We start from the raw sequence: 25,743 nt of genomic DNA on the forward strand, positions 1-25,743 counted from the left end.
AGAGCTTTGTGTTGTTTGGAGGGTAGTTTAGAAATAACATTGAATAGGTATATTAACAGGTCTAAGCTAAGCTCACATTCCAAGATGTTGTTAATCGTGGAATTTATGTTGTGCCAGAAATTTTTAATTTTTTGACATGGGGTCCCATTCCCTGTGCACCTGCGCCAGCATCGGTCTGAAGCTTGGGGGAAAATGTATTTTAGTTGTTGTGGTGTGAGGTGTTACCTGAGTAAGAACTTGCAGTTTGTTTCTAAGAGTGAAGCCGAATGGGCCGCTCTACTTGTTTTAAGAAATATTGTTGCCCACTCATCCTCACTCAATGTGTATGGCAACTCTTTGTGCCAGGAGATTATAGTGTTGGTTTGCATAATCGTGGGTGGGCTATTCAAAAGTGAGTAAAGAATTGATATTGCATGGGGGGAGGGGGTGTTCCCTCGGCACAAAACACAATTTCTCGAATGTTGTGAGTTCCCTAAGTATGAGATGTTTTTGTCTGTGTGTGTCAAAGAAGTGTCTCAACTGAAAATATCTAAACCAATGCGTAAAGTGTGGGATATTCAATGACAAAAAACATTGTTTGGAGATTAGGTTCTCTGATTCTATCAAGTCGTGGAATGGCAGTAAGCTATGTATGTTAGATGGTTGTGTCGGTAATAGGGACAGTCCTACCGGGAATTCTGGGTTGGACAAGACAGTAGTCAATGGAGAAGGAACCGAGGATAAATGGGTATATTTGCGGATCAATCTTGACCATACATCCAGGGTTTCTTTAATAATTGGGTCGTTTTTTATGGAATTCGGGTGGCCAATTTGCTGATGCCAACAAAAAACGTCTAATTGGGGTGCAGCTATGATTGAATGTTCCAATTGTACCCATAATCTATTACTGTCAGCTGTATATGTACACCAGTCGAGGATTCTGCGGGTGAACACTGATGCCCGGTACTTTGCCATATATGGGATGCCCAAACCTCCGTTCAGTTTGAAAAGATATGTGTTTTTAGCTATTCGAGGTGGCTTCTTTTTCTCCAAATGTATGAATTTATCATGCTTTGTACTTTGGTTATATAAGCTTCTGGGAGCGGGATTGGAAGGGTCTGAAATATATAGAGAAATTTAGGGAGCAGTGTCATCCTAACGACATTAATTCTACCTATCCAGGAGATATTTTATTCAGCCAGTCAGAGGTCTCTTTGGTCAGTGTCGCTAAAAGGGCATCATAATTAAATTCTACTGGTTGGTGGTGTCAGGGTTTTTTCCCTGTTTTGTTTGCCATGTGCTGCTGGCAGCCATTTTACTCACATCTCTTCCTGATTATGGTGCACTGTGGGGGATGCTGCTCATTTCCTGCACTTCCTTTTATGGCCAGACTGGTGTGCATCATCCGTGTGAGACAGGATGCAGTCTCAGAATTGTGATGTCATCACTTATTATTTAAAGGGCCTCTGTTCATTATGCTTTGCCTTTGCGTTGTCTCAGACCTGTTTGTGAGAGTTCCTGTGTATTACCTGGCTGCCTGATGTCCTTCCTAGTTCCTGATCCCTGGCTTGTTCCTGACTCTGCTGTTTTCCTTGTTCCTGATTCCGGCTCGTCTGACTATTCGCTTTGGCTCCTGACTCGGCTCGTCTGACTACCAGCTCTGGTTTTGACTCCTGGCTTGTTATTTGACTTGTGGACTTTTTATTATTTTTTGCTATTAATAAAGGCGTGATCATTTTTGCACTTCTCGTCTCAGTCTGATTCCTGGCATCCTGACAGGTGGGGGCAAGTAGTCAGATGTACTCCTAAGTATTTTAAGGACATTTTTTGGATTGAGTATGGGGTCTGTTGTGTTAATTTTAGGATCTCCCTTTCGGTGAGGTTAACTGATAAAATTTCCGATTTGGTTATGTTGATAGAGTAATTAGACACCCATCCATAATCTTCAAGGGTGGTCTGTGCCGCGGAGAGAGATGATCTAGGTGAAGTCAGCGTCAGTAATAAGTTGTCCGCATATAGTGCTAATTTATAATGGGTATTGTCCAATGTGATTCCCTGAACGTCAGGATTCGCTCGTAAGGCAGTTACTAGTATTTCCATCGTTAAAACAAATAATAAGGGTGATAAGGGGCAGCCCTGTCTAGTTCCATTCATAATTTGGAAGGGGCTTATTCTAGATGTAGGGGAGGAGTATAACACAAAATATTCTATGTATAAAGCTGTCCGGGAAACCAGATTTTTCTAACGTCAATTTGAGAAACGTCCAGTCTAGTCTGTCAAAAGTTTTCTTGTTTATAATAATGCAAGTGCTGCAAGTGGAGGGACCATGCTATTATACTCTCCCTCCTTTCTGCAAGTCACTGGAAACCCAATAAAAAGACCAACGACATACAGGGTACATCCTTAAGGGGTTAATATCACTTTTGATCCTATCCTCTTGAAACATCAACTCTTACAATTTTTTGTATCATCTGCAAATAGATAAAGCTTCCCCAATACTATCAATATCACTAATGAAAATGTTAAACAAAACAGACCCAAGAATAAACCATTGAGAACACCACTTGGGACTGCTTTCTCCTTTAAGGACTAAATTTATCAAGCCCTTCTCTCCCCTTTGTGCAGGTTCACACAAGGATTTATCAAGCAGTGGTCATCAGATCGCTGCTTCCCTGCCCTGTTCTCCCCCTCTTAGGTGGAGAACATCAATCTCCCTGGTCTCTTTCGACTGGGAAGATCAACAGCTCATGCCCCCGTGTGATTGGTTGTGCACAGTCAGGGTTGCATGTGTGCGCACAGGAGTGCTCATGTGCAATGGTAAGCTGGGTGGACAGGGGCAAATATATACGCTCCGGTCCGCCAATGGATTATAAATCTAGCTCTAAAAACACTCCACTAACTAAAACATTCTGGGTCTATCATTAAAGCCACTTAATAATTCCTGAGTCTAGTTCAAGGCAATGCAGTTAAAAACTTAGCTCATTGTGTGGGACAGTGATACATTTTGCTTAAATCTAGATAAGTTACATCTACTGCTCCACCCAGGTCTATCACTTTATTTACATAGTCAAATAAATCAACTGCATTATACTGATATGATCGTCAACATAGTATATTTTTTATATGGGGTAAAAAAAGACCGAGAATAGCATTAGATAAACTCACACAGAATAAAAGATTTGGAGGCTTTGCATTACCGAATATTGTTAAATACAACATCGTTTCAATAGTCAAGTTCGGTATAGACTAGCTCACGGAGACTAATTATGTGACGTATTTTGAGTTAGAATCAGAAATAGTTAAGCCTTTTGACCTTAAAGCAATCTTGCACTATCCGTATGGGAAACTACCGAGCAATGTCAGTTCCCTATTAACCTTTCTAAATGTGGTATGGGCATGGCAGGTGTATTGTGGCCTTTTAGGCCAAGAATTTTGCTTAACTAAATTTCTACTGATTGCAGGTACACCAGACTTCCTGCCTGGGTTAAACAATCCGGTCTTCAGAGAGTGGAAATTGAAAGGGATAATTTACTTTGCACAATTATTAGAGCCAGATGGGCAAGTGGTACAGGTATATGAGAGATTGGCTAATCAATACCACTTATCGGCAAAACATTTTTTTGCATATTTGCAGGTCAGAAGTTATCTAACAAAGTTGTTGAAATTGCAGAGGATGGTATGGGATCCGGGAATTGACTCAGGAGTGAAACTATATAGTGCGGGCAAAAGGGCCATATCTTATTGGTATGGATTATTACAAACTATTTCTGGGAAAGAACATTTGAACAAAATAGAAGAGGCACTCAGGAAAAACCATATTGTTTCCCAGGTAGAGGAAATAGAAAAGAGTTTTAAGCTAGCAGAGGGGGCGACAGTATTAGTGAGTTGGAAGGAATCTCAAATTAAATTAATAAACAATTTCTATTTAACTCCGATGAGGATTAGGAAATGGTCACAAGTGGGGGACAAAGGAAACTGTTTCAAATGTAAGAGAGAAATGGCAGATTTGAGTCACTGTTTATGGGAATGCCCAAAAATTAGACAATTTTGGAGCAAAATTCAGTATTGGATCAATAAATATATGCAAGAAAAATGCTCTTTACAGTGGAGGAATATTCTCCTCTTGAAAGATGACGGTGGCTCAAAAGCAGATAGACAATTAACAAATATGGCTATTCTAGCGGCCAGGTTCCTGATCTTCCTGAAATGGAGATCCCCTGCAGTGCCCAGTATATCGGAGTTTATAAACAATATAAAAATGCAAATGTGCATAGAAAGGCAATATTTAGTGTGGGCCTCAGAAAGAGAGTGCAGAATGTTTATTAATAAATGGAAGAGAGTAATTCTGGCCTGGCCCAGGGCAGAACAGATCCAATTTATGGCTCCCTTAAAAAACATGCCTTTCTTGCTAACGATGGTAGTAGAGAACGCGGCTCCCCCTCACTGGGTATGAGTAATCCGTAGACTTTCTGCCGGGGCGTCTTGGCTGCCAGAGTTTAAGTTTTCAGTTGCTGGGGTTTTTTTTTTTTTTTTTTTTTGTTTTGTTTGTTTAGCTTACAATAAATATAATGGTGGAGGAATGGAATATCATTGGTAAAAAGATATGTAAATGAAGGAAAAGTTGTATTATGATTAAAGACAAAACATGCAGTCGATTAGGTAGAAGGAGATTTATTCTACTGTTTAGCATAGTTTGTTATTATTATCATGTATGTAAGATAAGGGGAATTCTATCCCCAGTACAGATTATAACCAAAGGAGAAGCTGTGTCTTCTAAGGGAGGCTCGTTTGTAATTTCTTAGATTTAGAGCAGGATGAGCATGTATTATATGGAAACAATGACAAAGGGGTAAAAGGGAATGAAGAGAGAAGGGAAAAAAAGGGAAAAAAAAATTAAAAACTAGGGAACACAGGTGCAATAGGAGATAACCAGCAACTAATTATGACATAATCTTCACTGTATGGATTAGCCCATGTCAACATAAGGTTCTAATCACCAAATGGGCAGTTGGTATACGGATACTGTATTGTAAATTAATCTATATGCAATATTTAATCCACGATATGAAACGTAATGTTGTTGTGACTCGATATGTCTATATTCGTACTTGATTAACTGTACCTGTGTTTCCTTAATAAAAAGATTTAAAAAAAAAACAAAAAAACATAGTATATTTGGACTTAAGTTGTTTGTCCTGAGGTAAAACCACACATCATACTCATGTTTCAGTTATAAGCCCACATCATACCTCAGATAATACTCATATTTCAGTTATAAGCCCACATCATACCTCAGATCATGCTTATGTTTCAACTATAAGCCCACATCATACCTCAGATCATACTCATGTTTCAGTTATAAGCCCACATCATACCTCAGATCATACTCATGTTTCAGTTATAAGCCCACATCATACCTCAGATCATACTCATGTTTCAGTTATAAGCCCACATCATACCTCAGATCATACTCATGTTTCAGTTATAAGCCCACATCATACCTCAGATCATACTCATGTTTCAGTTATACGCCCACATCATACCTCAGATCATACTCATGTTTCAGTTATAAGCCCACATCATACCTCAGATCATACTCATGTTTCAGTTATAAGCCCACATCATACCTCAGATCATACTCATGTTTCAGTTATAAGCCCACATCATACCTCAGATCATACTCATGTTTCAGTTATAAGCCAACATCATACCTCAGATCATACTCATGTTTCAGTTATAAGCCCACATCATACCTCAGATCATACTCATGTTTCAGTTATAAGCCCACATCATACCTCAGATCATACTCATCTTTCAGTTATAACTAAGCCCACAACAGAAATCAGTGAGAATTAATTTGAGTGAAAAAATTACATGCAAAAAAAGTAATTAGAATCAAGAAAATAAAAGTGGAGGGGCGGAGCTAGCCAGCAGCAGGAGCAGGCGTGCAGGTCTGTAGCTCTCCGTACAGAATGACTAAAAAATAATATTAAGACCTAGATATTGTCTAAAAATTTATAAAAAAAGGAGCCTTAAGATGGGAACATATCCCTGATCAGCGCAAGAAAGTATATGAGAGATGACATCTGACAGAGCGATCCAATTAACCCACAAAACCTACGGCCTGACTTCCAGATCCAATACTCCCACTGCTTTACCTTAACACTTACCCAGCCTCCTAGTCGGGTACATGGATCTTTTGTTTGAGGCGCAGTTAGTACTCTAATCTGACCATAGAGCCCATTGTACTACCTATGCGTGACATTCACAGTTTATATGAAGATTGAAGCTGAGCGGCGGGGAAAACTGATCTGGCGCGAACCGACATCTTAGAATCACAGTGAGTACGCAACCAACTGCATGGAAGCCCATTGTACTTCCCGATACACAATCCTCACCCGCAACACAGTACCTCATCACCGACTGGCATACAGTACAGCCCTGGGCTGCATACAGTCCGCTCCATATAGGAGCTACAACACAGCAACGACATCAGGGCTCTCTGTCACATAACAGCGGCCCCTGTTAAAATGGAAGACTTTACCACCTTAATGCCTGTTCTCCTAGCTAATCTAGAGAGAAAATGCGCCAACACTTTGACAGCCTTACTCTGTTAAAAAAAGGGGATGTACAGAAGATCCCACTCCAATAGATAAGTCACCAGATATCCAAAACAAAGGTGGAGAAGATGCCATAACGCAGCAGAAAAATCCTCCCACTGATTCCTTCCCCGCTAAACCTCGGGTTGGTGCAGTCGGCCGCCTGACATACAACAATGCTTACATAAAAGCAAGGAGTTCGGATAACCAGACCTTAATTGGGCAGTGTGAGAATAGAAGCTCCAGACACCTTAATACAAGCTATGGGTCTAAACGCACTATCAGACACGGAACATTTATCTTTATGGGCCTGTTCACTAATCCTGTCATCAGCCGCTTAAACCCATCTGTACAGTGGCGATCCTCATCATACTATCCCTCCGGACTGGATCAGCTACACAGAATTGGTATTGGCTAAACAAAACGTCATGGATAGTTCTTTTCTGGATATTACAGGTTCTTACCTCTTTGGTAGCATTTATAACATAGAAGACGGAGACTTCAGCCCAAAACCTTAAAGCTGATACGGACTAACTGTCAGGCTGAGATGGGATTTTGTTAAATTCTTTTCTGTGGGAAGAATAAAAGATGATAAGGACCTCAACTGCAGAGTATGAATGTGGGTTGATGAATCTAGGTTACAGCACAAACTTTAGTGAGGTGAGGAATACAAGCTGTAACCACAGATTCAACTAGCAATTTATATAAGGGGTAGCTGATCTGTTGCTGGCACTTTAGAGCAGTTGGCTCTACCCAGAACAGATCAACTGATCCTATGCAGCTGATGCGTTTAGTGTTAAGAAATAGTAATTGTGTGAATGTGACAGTTTAAGCCAACAAAACCTTATGCAATTAAATTGAAGGAGCAAGGTTATAAATGTGTCAGTTGATAATGCGACAGGTTTAAATACAGCAAGCATAATGAGGTTGAGAGCGACAGAGGGGAATTGGTACAATAATGTTTAAAAGTCTTTAGCAAGGAGTGACTGATTCGTAAGTACATACAGGCGTGACTTACAGTCAAAGGATTTATCCGTGCCTTCCGATATCCCTGTGACACTAGCCAGGAGGTAAGAGGAGATGGGAGGTCAGAGCTGGTAGGAATCGTCCGTGAGCTTGGTCCGGTATGTGAACAGCGTGTCCATCGGCGGGTGACGTCACCGCAGCTGAGTTGCGCTCAGCAAAAGGTGCTGTATACAAGCGGCGTGCTTCAGAGGGAGGTGTGTCATGCAAACACAGAAGAGCTGATCTGAGTTGCTACAATAACCAAGCGATGTACCGGAAGAGGTGCTGAACTTTTATGTGGATTTGGATTTGGGAGGAGTATTATAATAGGTGCAAAGGTTAGGCCAAAAAGGATAGCAAGGAGAGTAAGGTTTTAGAAGGAATCATGACAGGACCCCCTCCCCAAGGATCAACGCCGGGGATCAGGACCGGTCGGTCCGGATTTCTATTGTGAAATCTGGCAACCAAACGGGGAGCGGAAAGATTGGAAGCCGGTTCCCAGGAATCCTCTGAGTCAAGTACTGCAAGTGTCCACGGAGTCGTCTAGAATCAAGAACATCTTCACCTCATACTCCAAAGAGATATCGTGCCCCACTGGGAGATGGGAATCTGAGACATCATGATGGCGAAGCTATTTATAGGGCTTGAGTAGGGAGACATGGAAAGTGGGATGTATCCGTAAGGATGGTGGCTGGGTAAGTGTGACTGCATTTGCATTGATTATCTTCTCAATGGGGAACGGTCCGATGACAGCAGTAGAGAATTTCTTTGTGGGCAATGACAGGCGTAAATTACGGATTGAAAGCCAAACATAATCCCCAATCCGGTAGGAGGGGGGGGAGTCCCTCTTTTGTCGTACTATTGTTTGTAGTCGTATTTAGCCTTAAGTAAATTCTGTGCAGTTAATGAAAAGGCATCTGAGATAGTGTTTATGAGATCGTTCACCACTGGGCAAGAGATAGGGATATTTGAGTCCCACTGAAAAGTGGGGTGGTATCCATAGTTAATAAAGAAGGGAGTTGTTTTAGTGGAAGAATGAAAGGAGTTATTGATTGCAAATTCAGCATAGGGTAGGAGTTGAGACCAGTTATCTTGTCTAGCAGAGATGAAACACCTGAGATATTGTTCGATCCACTGGTTGGTCCTTTCAGTTTGGCCATTAGACTGAGGATGGAAGGATGTACTGAGTCGTCTGTAAATGCCCAGAGTGTTAAAAAGCTGTTTCCAGAATTTGCTTGTAAACTGAGTGCCTCTGTCAGATGTTATAGTGTTGGGCAATCCATGGAGTTTAAATATGTGATTTATCATCAAAGTTACCGTTTCTGACGTTGAGGGAAGTTTGTGGTAGGGAATGAAATGTGCCATCTTGCTAAATAGATCTACCACTACTAATATTGTTTTGTTTTTATTAGAGTTTGGTAAATCTACTATGAAATCGAGTGCAATGTCTGTCCAAGGACGTTCCGGAGTTGGTAAAGGTAGAAGCTGACCATAAGGCGGTATTTTACTAGTTTTTGTAATAGCGCAAGTTTTAAATGTACGAACATACTCAGCAATATCAGAAAGGAGGGTCGGCCACCAGAAGAATCTCTGTACCAGTTTTTGAGTCTTTGTTATGCCCAAATGACCAGCCAATTGGGAATCATGTAGAGAACTTAGTACCATAGTTCTGAGACTGTCAGGTACATAAACTTGTGTGTCATGATAGTATAGGCCGTCGGCATGTAACTTGAGGTCTAGACTAGGTATTTGAACGTCTGAGTTTTGTTCTGTTTTAAAATGTCTGGTTTGTTCGATAGAGAGTGCTAGAAACCTATCTATTGGTATCAGGGATGTTTCCTTCGGTGTCGTGACAGGTTCATCCAATTGTCGAGATAAGGTCTGCCTTCTTATTCCTATGAGCAGGGCGATAGGTGATGAGGTAGTTAAATCTTGCTAGGAACAAATTCCAGCGAACTTGTTGAGAACTGAGAGTCCTATTGCTTTTCAGATATTCCAAGTTTTTATGGTCTGTATATATTAAGATTGGAATGCTGGTGCCTTCTAACAGATGTCTCCATTGTTCCAGGGCACTTTTAATAGCTAGTAATTCCTTGTCTCCAATTGGATAGTTAATCTCAGCAGAATTGAGTACCCTTGAGAAGTAAGCTACAGGGTGTAAGGGGTCGCTTGGAGATAATCTTTGTGAAAGGATGGCCCCTAGGGCATAGTTTGAAGCATCAACCTCCAATATGTATTGTAAGTCTGGGTTAGGGAAGCGGAGAATAGGTGCAGTTGTGAAAGCATTTTTCAGGTGATCAAATATTTGTTGTGAATTCTCACTCCAAGAGAACCGTGTATCAGTTTTTGTCAGGGTTGTTAGGGGTCTTGTTAAATCAGCAAAATTCTTTATAAACTTCCAGTAGAAGTTTGCAAAACCCATAAACCTCTGGATGTCTTTTTTACTTTTATGTACTGGCCAGTCCAGGATGGCTGAAATCTTAGCATTATCCATTTGTATACCTTCCTGCGAAATGGAGTAACCAAGGAACTTAATGTCTTTGGCGTGAAAAACACATTTTTCTAATTTTACGTACAATGAGTTATCTCTAAGACGTTTTAACACTATAGTGACATGTCTAACATGTTCCTGCATAGTGGAGGAGTATATGAGGATATCATCTAAGTAGATGACCATGAAGAAAATAAGAAAATATGTCGTTGATGAAGTATTGAAAAGTGGCTGGAGCATTACAAAGGCCAAAAGGCATGACTGTGTATTCAAATAAACCATAGCGAGTGCGGAAGGCAGAAAGCCACTCATGTCCAGACTTTATACGTACTAAATTGTAAGCACCCCTGAGGTCTAATTTTGTGTAAATGGTAGCGATATTTTATTTATACGTGTATAGTGCTCATCTATATAATTGCGGCTTGCTCCAGAATCAAGGACTGCTTGGGAGTTGAGCCGGTGGTGTTCCCACTGTAATAAGATAGGAAGAGAGCAGTGAGTAGCATGTATTTGTTTAGCAGACAAACAAAGCTCTGAGGATGTTGGCTTACCCTTCCTGCGTATTAATTGAAGGCAGTCCTTAACAGAGTGATCCAAACCCCCACAGTACATACACAAGTCGTTAGCTTTTCTCCTGAGCTTCTCTTGCTGGGTAAGCGGGCCTCTTATGAAACCCAATTCCATGGGGACTGTAGTAGCTCTTGTAGAAGACTTCTGAGGTAGTGCAGGGTTTGTGTTGTGAGTGGTAAACTTAGGTGTCGTGTCTGAGTGTGCCCTTTCTGAACGTCTTTCCCTAATGCGCCTATCAAGGGTAATACAAATATCTATCAACTCCTCCAGTGTGTCAGGTAACGGTTGTCTAGCCAACTCATCTTTTAGGGGGTCTGAGAGGCCCAGACGGAACTGGTTGCGTAGTGACAAGTCATTCCATTGAGTGTCTAAAGACCATTTTTTAAAGTCAGTGATATAGTCTTCGACGGGCCTTTTGTTTTGGCGTAAGGAGCGCATAGCTGTTTCAGCAGATAACTGCTTGAAAGGATCGTCGTAGAGCTGACCCAATGCTTTAAAAAATTGATCCAGGGAGTTAAGAATAGGATCATTTGTTTAAAAAAAATGTTTGCCCAAATACGTGGTTCACCACGTAATTAGGATATAGTAGTGAGAACTTTCAAATGTTCATTACAATAAGTTTTAGGTTTAAGTTGAAAATAAAGATAGCATGAGTTTTTAAATTCCCTAAACTCTGCTCTTTGGCCACTAAACGGCTGTGGTGGGTTGGCTTGGGGTTCATGTGAACTAATACTTGATTTCAGTGCATCAATTTTGTCATTAATGTACTGCTTAAGGTTAGTGTTTGCTATTTGTAGAGCACTTAACCCTTTAGCCAAGTTATCTACAGTCTGGGTTAGTGCCTCTACGTGTGAGTATAGAGCTGCTGGTCCATCTTAAATGGGCTTGGTTATTACTGTCAGGCTCAGTTGGGATTTTGTTAAATTCTTTTCTGTGGGAAGAATAAAAGATGATAAGGACCTCAACTGCAGAGTATGAATGTGGGTAGATGAATCTAGGTTACAGCACAAACTTTAGTGAGGTGAGGAATACAAGCTGTAACCACAGATTCAACTAGCAATTTATATAAGGGGTAGCTGATCTTTTGCTGGCACTTTAGAGCAGTTGGCTCTACCCAGAACAGATCAACTGATCCTATGCAGCTGATGCGTTTAGTGTTAAGAAATAGTAATTGTGTGAGTGTGACAGTTTAAGCCAACAAAACCTTATGCAATCAAATTGAAGGAGCAAGGTGTAAAGATCATATTTATGTATAACCTTTAAACTAATTTCCTCTAAACCAGGTATTCATATCAGAGTAAAGAAATATATAAGTTTGTGTATCACTAGGTAAAGCAAAACAAGGTTTGCATATTCCCTTAGTGAAATTTAGTTTTAGCCTCAATTTGAGTTCACGTTATACAAACTGATACACATAACAAAACCCAGGGAGGCTTATAATGGTTTAAGGTAAACACAGTAAATTACAAAGTTGTAAGTATGTAAACCTAAAGGGACAGTCAAGTCCAAAAAAAACTTTCATTTTTCAAATAAAGCATGTAATTTTAAACAACTTTCCAATTTACTTTTATCAACAATTTTGCTTTGTTCTCTTGGTATTCTAGTTGAAAGCAAACCTAGGAAGGCACATATGATAATTTCTAAGCCCTTGAAGGCCGCCTCTATTTTATTTACTTTTCACAGCAGGGGAGAGCAAGCTCATGTAGGCCATATAGATAGCATTGTGATCACGCCCGTGGCTAGTGGAAGACACTGCACTAATTGGCTAAAATGCAACTATATGCAAAATAACTAAAAGTCATGTGATTAGGGGCGGTCAGAAGATGCTTAGATACAAGTTAGTCACAAAAGTAAAAAGTGTATTAATATAACAGTGTTGGTTTTGCAAAACTGGGGAATGGGTGATAAAGGGATTATCTATCTTTTTAAACAACAAAAATTCTGGTGTTGACTGTCCCTTTAAATGACCTAGCTAAATACTGGCTACTTGTGAAAGAAATATCAGGCATATGCGTAACAAAGATAGTGTGTTAAAATGTTAGAAGTAATGGTACAATCAGACCTGATACCGGTAGTTGTTTGGGAGAGGAGCCGGAGAGCTGCAGCGATGAGTCAGCGTGCACGCTGTGAGATTCTGAGGCAGGGAGAGGAGCTGCGGCTGCAGCTGATGACGCGTCAGGTGATACGTCAGTGTAACGTTCAGGATGAGCACGGAGCGCTCCGGCAGTAGATTTACTTCCACAGCGGTGGAACAAAGTTGCTTCACAGGTGTAGGAATCTCCTAAAACAGCGAATAGATAGGTTATCCGGAGACAAGGTAAAAAGGCAGGATGCTTGAGCAGCTTGTAAGGTAGTGGCAAACTCAATTAACCAGCAAAGGTAGCTGGCAAACAGCATGTTTAAATAAGCCTGAACAGGAAGAGGAGGATCCAAGAACTGTCACAGGAGTTAACCCTTACACAAGGTTATAAATGTGTCAGTTGATAATGCGACAGGTTTAAATACAGCAAGCACAATGAGGTTGAGAGCGACAGAGGGAAATTGGTGCAGTAACGTTTAAAAGTCTTTAGCAAGGAGCGACTGATTCATAAGTACTTACAGGCGTGACTTGCCTTCCGATATTCCTGTGACACTAGCCAGTAGGCAAGAGGAGATGGGAGGTCAGAGCTGGTAGGAATCGTCCGTGAGCTTGGCCCGGTATGTGAACAGCGTGTCCGTCGGCGGGTGACGTCACCGCAGCTGAGTTGCGCTCAGCAAAAGGTGCTGTGTACAAGCGGCGTGCTTCAGAGGGAGGTGTGTCATGCAAACACAGAAGAGCTGATCTGAGTTGCTACAATAACCAAGCGATGTACCGGAAGAGGTGCTGAACTTTTATGTGGATTTGGATTTGGGAGGAGTATTATAATAGGTGCAAAGGTTAGGCCAAAAAGGATAGCAAGGAGAGAAAGGTTTTAGAAGGAATCATGACACTAACAATCTACTGTGTTGAGTTCGGGGACTACCATTGTCAGGATCTGCTCCTATCTAGCTCACTTATTTGTACTAAGTTTAATTATGTTACACATACTTTTCTTTGTATTCTTTGTTATATGGGCTTATATCATTTAGGTAACTTTTCTCTAATATGTGGCACACTAGGGAGGCAACTTTGCTAAGTATGGTTCAGTTTTTTCTACATATGATAGTAAATAGCTGATAGATATACACTTTCCCATAGTTTATAGAGTTTTACTAAGAGGGCTAAGCTAGTCTTATGAAATAAACATTAGGAATTAACCTCTACATCAATCTCAGACATCTCTAGATGCACATCAGGGCAACACTCTCTAAAGAGCATTGCTCAAATATTCTACCATTTTTTGAAGTAAGGTAACAATAATACACCACTCTAATACTGAAGCTTAACTTTTAACTTATGTGCTCCCATTAGCATTGGGTCAAGAGTACTACTATATCAGTTAACAGCTCACCCAGTTTATTCCCTTACATATTCTACGGGATATAACTCAGCATGTATAGTATTAGTTTAATTAATAAGATGAGTTTGAACTAACCCTCATTCAGTTAACATTGGAACAGATTAATCTCCTACTCGTGCTACTTGTTTGTCCTATAGGCACAGGCCTCTATTTATCAAGGTCTGTCGGACCTGATCCGACAGTGTGGATCATGTGTGACAGACCTCGCTGAATACGGCGAGCAATGCGCTCGCCGTATTCAGCATTGCACCAGCAGCTCACAAGAGCTGCTGGTGCAGCGCCACCCCCTGCAGACTCGCGGCCAATGGGCCGCCAGCAGGGGGTGTCCGTGCTTCATAACTGCTGTTTCTGGCGAGCCTGCAGGCTCACCAGAAACGCGAGGCATCAAGCTCCATTCGGAGCTTGATAAATATGCCCCACAGTCTATACATTAGCTCTACAAACATATACTGGTTTTTTAACTCAGTTTAATATATTAACAGCTCCCACTGGCTGGTCCTTTCACAATGTTCCTGCAAGTCGATATCATCCTGTTTATATAAACTATATATCTTAAACGAATATTAGTGTTTACAGTAACTCAAGCATATATTAATGTACTACTTGCACCTCAAAATAACCTTCTAGGAAACTCCAAAAGCCATAATTTATTGTGTGGATGTTAATAATGTTTAGTTCACATACTTTATACTTATCTGTAACATAATTTTTGTTTGCTCACTATGGACTATACCTATTCAATTCTCAACAGGTTGTGAAGATATTGGTGACACTCAGTCAAATTTTGTTTTACTGTCTTATTCCCATTTTTATGATTGTGCATTATGCTCAAGTACTTGTATTAAGTGATATATTTTATTGCTCTCTTTGTATGATCCTTGCTGTTTTACACTAGTCAAGGGATAACTATACGTCTATACCTAAAATAAGCTAAGCCTATAATATTACTCAGCATACTCTCAGTTATGGCACAGACTTTTCATCTTCTGGATCTTTTGCTTACTATTAACTTATGTAATCTTAACTCAATTTTGAGCATAATAGAATGTTCTCCATATTGTTCCCTGAAGATAATATCCTAAATCTAACCCTCTGCGTTACTGAGAGATGATACCTAGACATTGGCCATGCTTTAGCAGATATAGTAGACTGATAGCAATTTATATAATAACCTTCTATGTTCCTTGGATGAAGTTATAGTGCTTACCATATAAATAAGCCTTCTGCAGTTGCCGCATATTCTCATGCAGGATATAATTCTAAGGCCCAAATCCAACTCACTTATCAAGGGATAGAGATTAGCTGAACTGACTGCCTCTATCTCACTAATATCTTTTCAGATTACAACCCAGGTTGCATATCAAGGTAGTTATAAGCTTGATATATATTACTATAGATCAGTAACTCATAGTTATGGAGACCCTAGAGTACACTTTGGGCTTTCCTATATTTAGTGGACTCCCTTTACCACATTGCTCTTTCGTCCTAGAAGGCTCCGCCCCTCCACCCCTCCTTCATATCACTTAGAGCGGCTATTGACCGCTGAACTTACCCCCCTTCCCCTATACACTTTGATCCAAGAGTGACCAAAATAAAAAGCTAACTCCCCACGCCCTAAATCCATCAGATTAGACAGATCCAAAGAGTGTTTACTATGGCAACATGGGGAACATTTTTCATTTCTCTTTTTATATAACCTAAAACTGAAGTTCCTCTATATTTAGTGCTATCTCTTCTCTGACACATTAGTCAAGCATGGGCTGAGATTTCACTTCTATCTGTTTAACTCACATTGTAGATTTTCTTATCTTCACACAAACAATTAAAATATGAGACATAGCTCTACACCTTATGGTTATGGCTCCTCCATCTTTCAGGCTGCATACATTTTATTATTTTGGTAACAATTACTTGTACATGTTATTCTACTAGAGCTCAGAATGGATGTTTAAAACCGCAATGTTTGAGTGATAACAGCGTATATCTTATCCCCATGTTATTCTTGTTTATGGACGAATCTTTCATGTTGTAATTTTCTCACAACTTCAATAAAAAATTATTTAAAAAAAGAAAATAAAAGTGAGGAATGAAAAACTTTTACTGGTCAACCACTAGTAGGGATGTGTATTCGTCTTCGGACGATTGCACATTCGTCACGAAAATAGGATTGGGTTTTAATAAAACAAATATCTGAAGAATGTGCCAATGAAAGAAAAAAAAATTGTGACAAAAATATACATTTGTTTACTTCTTTTTTTTTTTAAGGGTTTAATGCTTACCTTAAAGTGATGGTAAACAATACCTAATTTGCAAGGTCTATTAATGAAATATTACTATAGTAACCTCAACCGCTTCTTATATAATGTATTTTCATAAAAATTTTATTTTCAAAAGACTGACCACAACATCGCTTTTCATGAGTTCCTCCGCCCACTCCTGCTTTCAGCCCTGGATCCGATTCACGTATAGAGTGGTCCCACACCCTCTATACGCCATACCTCTTGCGCGCTCCCGAGAAGGACTGTTTTAAAGCGCTGTGTAATACTCCAGATGGAAGTAGAAGGGGGGGGGGAAGAATATCTTCCGCAAACGCAATTTGAGCGCAATAATAAAAAAATCAATAAAACGTTGAAATTGTTGACAATGTTTAGATTGGTGAATTGTGCTTTTATAATTTATAAGTATATAATCATATGATATCTAATCAAAGTACCTGAAGATACTTTTTGACGATATTGGCAGCAATCCAAGGGAAACAGTGAATCAAGAAAGAGTCTCCGATTCACTGTTTACCCTTACGTCATTGGAATTCCCCTTTGTAGCCACTACGTATGCGCAAATTTAACATCTATGCACACAGGGACAATAAAGGGGATCCGATAATGATATACTGCGCAACATACCGCATGCGCATTTGCACACTGTATTGGCTCCAGCGAGCCAGTTGGACAGTTATATGATTGGTTCAAAGATCGGAACAACAACAACAAAAAAATTGTAGCGGTTAAAGGAAGGCTGCAATTTCTGACAGCAATGTTGAAGGTGCATTAATGACAACTTGCAGGAAAGGTATAATTCATTGAAAAGCACTATTCTATTTTTCAATACTCATTTTAACATTTTGGAAGAAGTTAAACAAATTACTTTACCATCACTTTAATGTGCTCTCCATGCTCTGGTAAATATTGTAGCTATAGGTGAACTTTTCACCTGTAGCTTTGAAACATTTACATTAGTTTTAACAAAAACAAATGTAAAGGTTTAACCCCTTAACGATCAATGACGTGCCAGGTACGTCCTCCAATAAACTACCCTTAACGACCAAGGACGTGCCTGGCACATCCTCTGGGGTTTAAAGCTCTGGAAGCGATCCTGATTGCTTCCAACAGCTTTTAAGGTATTGCCATGATGCCTCGATATTGAGGCATCACTGCAATACCTTTTTTAGCACACCGCTGCAGAGAAAGCCACTGCATCGGCCAACGATGGTGCCGATCGTTGGTGGGTGGGAGCAGCTGCAGGGAGGTGGGTGGGTGGGCGGGCCATCGCTGGCAAACTTCCGGCCAGCAGTCGCAAATGATTGCCGGGTGTGCAGGAGCGCGTGCGGGGGGTGGGGGGCGTGTGTGCAGGCGCGCGCCCGCAATCTAGATAGTTTCAATATTTGAAGTGGTGGGTGGCGGTGGTGGGTGGGATAGGAGGGGGGAAATAATTTTTCAAAATAGATCTGGGAGGGGAGGGGGGAGGGTATGGAGGGGGGCAGCTACACTACAGAAAAACAGTGGGGGGGGGTTTAAAAAAAAAAGCCACATTTAAATGCAAAGTGGGTACTGGCAGACAGCTGCTAGTACCCAAAATGGTGGAAAATAGTTAGTGGGGGGGAGGGTTAGAGAGCTCTTTGGGGTGGGGGATCAATGAGGTTAGGGGCTAAGGGGGGATCCTACACAGCAGAATATATATTTTACTGCCAGTATTTAAGATGGCGGGGACAATTGTGGGGTGGGGGAGGGATGAGAGCTGTTTGGGAGGGATCAGGGGGTGGGATGTGTCTGGTGGGAGGCTGATCTCTACACTAAAGGTAAAATTAACCCTTCAAGCTCCCTACAAGCTACCTAATTAACCTCGTCACTGCTGGGCATAATACAAGTGTGGTGCGCAGTGGCATTTTGTGCCATAATTGCACAAGTTGTTTGCAAATAATTTCAGTGAGAAACCTAAAGTTTGTGAAAAAGTTTGTGAAAAAGTGAACGATTTTTTTTATTTGATCGCATTTGGCGGTGAAATGGTGACATAAAATATACCAAAATGGGCCTAGATCAATACTTTGGGTTCTCTACTAAAAATATATATATATATATGTCAAGGGATGTTCAGGGATTCCTGACAGATATCAGTGTTCCAATGTAACTAGCGCTAATTTTGAAAAAAAAAAATGGTTTGGAAATAGCAAAGTGCTACTTGTACTTATTGCCCTATAACTTGCAAAAAAAGCAAAGAACATGTAAACATTGGGTATTTCTAAACTCTAAAATTTAGAAACTATTTAGCATTTGTGTTTTTTGGTGGTTGTAGATGTGTAACAGATTTTGGGGGTCAAAGTTAGAAAAAGTGTGGTTTTATTTTCATTTTTTCATCATATTTTTCTTTTTTTTTTAATAGTAAATTATAAGATATGATGAAAATAATGGTATCTTTAGAAAGTCCATTTAATGGCGAGAAAAACGGTATATAATATGTGTGGGTACAGTAAATGAGTAAGAGGAAAATTACAGCTAAACACAAACACTGCAGAAATGTAAAAATAGCCTTGGTCCCAAACGGACGGAAAATGGAAAAGTGCTGTGGTCACTAAGGGGTTAATGAAAGTTCAGTTTTCCTTTAGTTATAAATGAAACCAATAGCGAATAGTGCAGCCACTGAATATTCGGGGGAAACAAATTTCCCTGAATATTTAGAACGAAAATTTCGTCCAAAATTAAATTTTCTGGGCTGCATATGTCTAACCAATACAGGGTCTAATTACAAGTGGAGCACAATATGGCGCTCCTGCTCAAACGAAAGTACGCTAGACTGATGCTTTTTTTACGAGCGTCGGTTTACACTCGTATTAGTAAAAAAGCAAAAACCCGATGTTCGCTATAAAATTATCGTGACCGCATTAACTTCTCCCATAGACTTCAATGGAGAGTGAAAACACCCATACTCACATACTTACCCGACCGCATATATTCAAGAGCAATAAATCCGACATGAAATATGAATATTTCAGATCACAATGTTCTTCACATAGAAGAATGTTTTATTTATTCTTAAATAAATATTTATATACTGAATATATATATATATATATATATATATATATATATATATAATGTTTTTTAGGTATAATTATATATAGGTATAAGATATGTACAGATACACATTGGAATATCTATTTAAAAATACTTAGAACATCCATTTTCAATCTGCTCATATTACAAGTTCAGCGAAATTATGATTGCGCTATCGCAATCGCCTCTTATGCTTCAATCCTTTCGGTGATCTAAGAGCTGTGGTAAACTGTTTTTCGAAATTAAAAAGTTGCACAAAACACGTAAAAAATACAGTACAAAGTACACTTTACACCCATAAATAAACTATTAACCCCTAAACTACAATCCCCCACATCATAGTAACTAAATAAACCATTAACCACTAACCCACCATCCCCCCACATCGCAAAGTACCTAAATAATCTGAGACTTTGACGGCGAAACATGTTAAGGGGGGGTAGCTAACATGCCTTACTTTCTTTAACGATTTTATCTTGCGAAGAGGGATAAGAATTGTTTTAGTAATTTAATTATCATGTTGGTAATTCAAGGTGTTAAAGACCCATCAAGTTAAAGGGACACTGAACCCAAATTTTTTCTTTTGTGATTCAGATAGAGCATGCAATTTTAAGCAACTTTCTAATGTACTCCTATAATCAAATTTTCTTCATTCTCTTGGTATCTTTATTTGAAATGCAAGAATGTAAGTTGAGATGCCGGCCCATTGTTGGTGAACAACCTGGGTTGTCCTTGCTGATTGGTGGATACATTAATCCACCAATAAAAAAGTGCTGTCCAGAGTTCTGAATAAAAAAAAAGCTTAGATGCCTTCTTTTTCAAATAAAGATAGCAAGAGAACAGAGAAAAAAATGATAATAGGAGTAAATTAGAAAGTTGCTTAAAATTGCTCGATAGCTCAGATCTGGTTAAACTGATTAATTTTAGCTTGCTTGGCTTTGCTGCAACACAAGCGGACAGCTCCACCTACTGGCTATTTTAATCAATGCACTGCTTCTCAATGCTTTTCAATAGCAGTCACATGACTGGAAAAAAAGGTTGTTATTCTGAAACGGTGTAAATTGAACCGTTGTAAAACGAGGGCCACCTGTATACACACGCATATAATACATATATCTCTATGTTAAAGCCCATTGCCTTTTATTTTCAAACATCTGAGACCTCATATCTTTGAGCCCTTATAACTTTTGAATGCATTTTTTAAATATTTTTTATCAGGCAGTGTTATTATGAGTGTAACTGTACTTTTAAATGTATTTTTTATGTGTTTTGTGTAGCTTTTTGTCTCACGTAACAGACAAATAGAGTTCTGAAGTCATGCTAACCCGATGCTCGTCAAACTCAATTGCGCTCAAGCAAACCTTTTTACATTCAACTCGTAATATGCATGTTATTTCCGTTGCACTGAAAGAGCCGCAAAATACCCCTTATCGCTTGCCGGCTACACTTTGGTTGTAAGTCGTAATCTAGCCTTGCCTCTGGTACAGCCCCCCCCTCTCACCCTCACTCCCTAACCTCAAAATTAAGCTCAACCACTCTCAAATAACTACTGCTAGAGACTATTGGCCTCTTGTTGTTCTCTAACAAAACTACATCAGATTGTCAATTAAAGCTGTATTCACCTTGCAGTGTTTTATTTTACAGTCCAGGGACACACCCTTGAGTATTTTTGTATCTCATTTGTTGTGACCAATTAGGAGCAGACATAAAATTAGATTCAGGATATATCTAGCAGTTACCTTGTACAAAGTGTTTTGCAGCTTTTCCATGCATGGGATCACCCATTGAGGCATCACACTGAAGGCGGTTACGAATTTGGGAGGAGCCTTAACGTAAGGGACACAGGTAAACGGTAATTGACCGGGGGTGTTGGAGGACGCTTCAACAGTGGTCAAACCTGTTGATACATAGTTTAAGGGCTCCTCTCTGTTCCGCTGGTGTGCGTGTATTTGCTGGAAATTTTGGGTTGATGCCTGCTAGTTTTGTAAACAACTTTTGTAATCTATCAGTGACTATGCTATATAGCTGCAATGCTCTATCTTGGATTTAACTCACAGTGTCTCTGTTCTGTGGTGCACCATTGTACATCTAGGGCCCGATCCGATATGCAGCGTCGCCCGCAAAAGCCGGCGACACCAAATTTTGCGCTGGTTTGGTATCCTATATACGGCGTAACATAGAAGTTACGCTCATATATTTCACCCTTCGGCCGTAGTTTTTTGGCCCATAGAGTGATATACCAAACCCGCGCATTTTGGTATCCAATATACAGCGTAAGGACTTACGTGGAGAAAATGGAGAAATCTTACTCCATTTTCACCTCGCCACAAAATGCAGGCGTAGTAAGCCTTACGCTGAGTATTGGAGCACCGTAACTCCCTAAACTACCTGCAAAATAAAACACCTAACGCATGCGCAATGTCTATCTACCTGTTAACCGCAATCCCTAATAAAGTGTTTAACCCCTAAACCGCCGCTCCCGGACCCCGCCGCCACCTATATTATATGTATTAACCCCTAATCTGACCCCCCTACACCGCCGCCACCTATATTATATATATTACCCCCTAATCTGACCCCCTTACACCGCCGCCACCTATATTAAATTTATTAACCCCTAATATGATCCCCCTACACCGCCGCCACCTATATTAAATTTATTAACCCCTAATCTGATCCCCCTACACCACCGCCACCTATATTAAATATATTACCCCCTAATATGATCCCCCTACACCGCCGCCACCTATATTAAATATTTTACCCCCTAATATGATCCCCCTACACCGCTGCCACCTATTTTAAATATATTAACCCCTAATCTAATCCCCCTACACCGCCGCCACCTATTTTAAATATATTAACCCCTAAACCTAAGTCTAACCCTAACACCCCCTAACTTAATTATTATTGAAATAAATCTAAATAATATTAATATTATTAACTAAATTATTCCTATTTAAAACTAAATACTTACCTATAAAATAAACCCTAAGATAGCTACAATATAATTAATAATTACATTGTAGCTATTTTAGGATTTATATAGAGCTGATTACTTTGGGGCAATGCCCCGCAAAAGGCCCTTTTAAGGGCTGGTAATAGAGCTGATTACTTTTTTAATTTAGTTTAGGGTAGGGAAATTTTATTATTTTGGGGGGCTTTTTTATTTTATTAGGGGGCTTAGATTAGGTGTAATTAGCTTAACATTCTTGTAATCTTTTTTTATTTTTTGTAATTTAGTGTTTGTTTGTTTTTGTAATATAGTTTAGTGTATTTAAATTGTATTTTAGTTTAGATAATTGTAGTTTATTTAATTAATTTATTGATAGTGTAGTGTTAGGTGTAATGGTAACTTAGGTTAGGATTTATTTTACAGGTAATTTGGTAATTATTTTAACTAGGTAGCTATTAAATAGTTATTAACTATTTAATAGCTATTGTACCTAGTTAAAATAAATACAAAGTTACCTGTAAAATAAATATAAACCCTAAAATAGCTACAATGTAATTATTAATTATATTGTAGCTATCTTAGGGTTTATTTTATAGGTAAGTATTTAGTTTCAAATAGGAATAATTTAGTTAATAATATTAATATTATTTAGATTTATTTCAATAATAATTAAGTTAGGGGGTGTTAGGGTTAGACCTAGGTTTAGGGGTTAATATATTTAAAATAGGTGGCGGCGGTGTAGGGGGATTAGATTAGGGGTTAATATATTTAATGTAGCTGGCGGTGGTGTAGGGGGATCATATTAGGGGTTAATATATTTAAAATAGGTGGCGGCGGTGTAGGGGGATCATATTAGGGGGTAATACATATAATATAGGTGGCGGCGGTGTAGCGGGATTAGATTGGGGGTAATACATATAATATAGGTGGCGGCGGTGTAGGGGGCTCAGATAAGGGGGTAATACATATAATATAGGTGGCGGCGGGTCAGGCGGCAGTTTAGGGGTTAATACATTTATTGTTAGGAGTGAGAGGGGGGATTGCGGATAGAGGGGTATACGTGTCGGGCTATTTTTTGGGAGACGTGTTAGACAGTTACGGGAGATTTTATACTTTAGTTCGTTTTTTTTTGGCGGCGACAGTTGCTAAAGTGCCGTAAGTCACTGGCGACTCCAGAAATTTGTACTTACGCTTATTTCTGGACATCGCCAGTTTGTCCGACTTACGGCACTTTAGCAACTGTCGGCGCCGTATCTGTGATAGCCCGATGTGCAAGGTCAAACTACGAGCGGCGCAGGTTTCCACGCTTGCGCCGAAACCTGCGCCGTATATCGGATCGCGCCCCTAGCCAGCCTAGTATATGTGTATTATCTATTTTAATTACTGTGTATTAAAGTGTGTTCTTTTTTTGGCAGAATTTGGTCCCTGTATTACTATTTTTGCATGTCTGCTATATCCTAGACTTTTAGACACTCCTTTGGAGTAGCTACTTCTCTTTTTCTGGTTTTATAATTAATATTTTCCAGGCTGCACCAGATATATATATATATATATATATATATACAGTATATATATATGAATAAAAAGAATTATGACTAACAGCGCTTTGAGGATAGTATAAGGACCCTAAGTGTATTAGTACTAAGTCCTATTAAGACCTGTAGTGCTGCCTTAATAACCTGACCAGCCCCACCGCCAAAACTACAGAGTCTGTAAGCTAAAATGAATTTAAAGATTGGTTATGGGCGCAAGAACAGGGCTTAAAACTTAAAGTTATTCAGTTTGTATCAGCAATACAATACAATAAAAATGATAAAATGCAATTAATTATATAATAAACTCTTAAAATATGTGTATATATGCATAAAAGTTAATACAACAACAAGTCCAGTGATAATAGTCCCAGAAACAATCTAGAAAAGTTCCCACGTGAAAGAAATTCTTCTAAAAGACAAGCTCCAGGTAAGTTGGTGTGCCCAAAATGAGCAATAAGGATAGATGAACTTCCTACTTACAAAAAACGACCTCAATCAAAATGAGGTAAGTGCCGCACAGATTGTCAAGTAGTTGGCTCTCTAGTCATTGGCTCCTCCCAACAGGTAGATCTGCTTCCTTCAATGCCCCTTGTAGAAAGATTTCCTCTTTGTTCATTCTCTCAGAGTAGTCGCAATCCCATTCATAATTGATCTGTAACAAACTGCACATGAGCTACTTTCTTTCATGTAATTGGCAAGAGTCCATGAGCTAGTGACGTATGGGATATACATTCCTACCAGGAGGGGCAAAGTTTCCCAAACCTCAAAATGCCTATAAATACACAGGAGGTGGTGAAGTAAGTTTGTGCTAGATTTCTACGTTGATATGCGCTTCGCAGCATGCTGAAGCCCGGTTTTACTTTCAGAGTGCAGTGAATGACAGAGGGATGTGAAGGGAGTATTGCCTATTGAATGCTATGGTCATCCTATTGGGGATCTATTTCATAGGTTCTCTGTTATCGGTCGTAGAGTCTCTTCTCCTACCTCCCTTTTCAGATCGACGATATACTCTTATATACCATTACCTCTACTGATTCTCGTTTCAGTACTGGTTTGGCTATCTACTATATGTAGATGAGTGTCTTTTGGTAAGTATGTCTTATTTTATTTATGACACTCTCAGCTATGGTTTGGCACTTTATATGTAAAGTTCTAAATATATGTTTTATATTTATATTTGCCATGATTCAGGTTAATCAGTATATTTCCTTCATTCAGACTGTTTCATTTTTTGGGAAAATGCATATGAATACATTTTTTTCTTACCTGAAAATTTTTCAAATTGACTTTTCTTTCTAAATTGCGGGGTGTTAGGCTCGCGGGTGCAAAAAATGCTAGAATTTATTGCGTCATTTTTGTCGCGAGACTTTTTGGCACGAAAATTACGTTTGTTGACGTTTATGACGTCATTTCCGGCGTCGTAGTTGACGCCGAGAGTTTTCACGTAGTTGCGTCATCTATGACGCTCATGTTTGTTGCAGACGTTTTTGGCGCCAAAAAATTTGTCAATTGTGGGCGTCATACTTGGCACCAGTTTTTTGACATTATTTAAGTCTGTTTCTTTTTGCTTCTGGTTCCTAGAGGCTTGTTCTGTTTGCATTTTTTCCCATTCCTGAAACTGTCATTTAAGGAATTTGATAATTTTGCTTTATATGTTGTTTTTTTCTATTACATATTGCAAGATGTCGCAATCTGACCCTGTATCAGAATCTACTTCTGGAAAGCTGCTGCCTGATGTCGGTTCTACCATTTGTTGTAAACTTGTGGTAACTGTTCCTCCGGCTGTAGTTTGTGTTAGTTGT

Source organism: Bombina bombina, chromosome 1 (genome assembly GCF_027579735.1).
Source record: "Bombina bombina isolate aBomBom1 chromosome 1, aBomBom1.pri, whole genome shotgun sequence".
In the NCBI taxonomy this organism is placed as follows: Eukaryota; Metazoa; Chordata; class Amphibia; order Anura; family Bombinatoridae; genus Bombina; species Bombina bombina.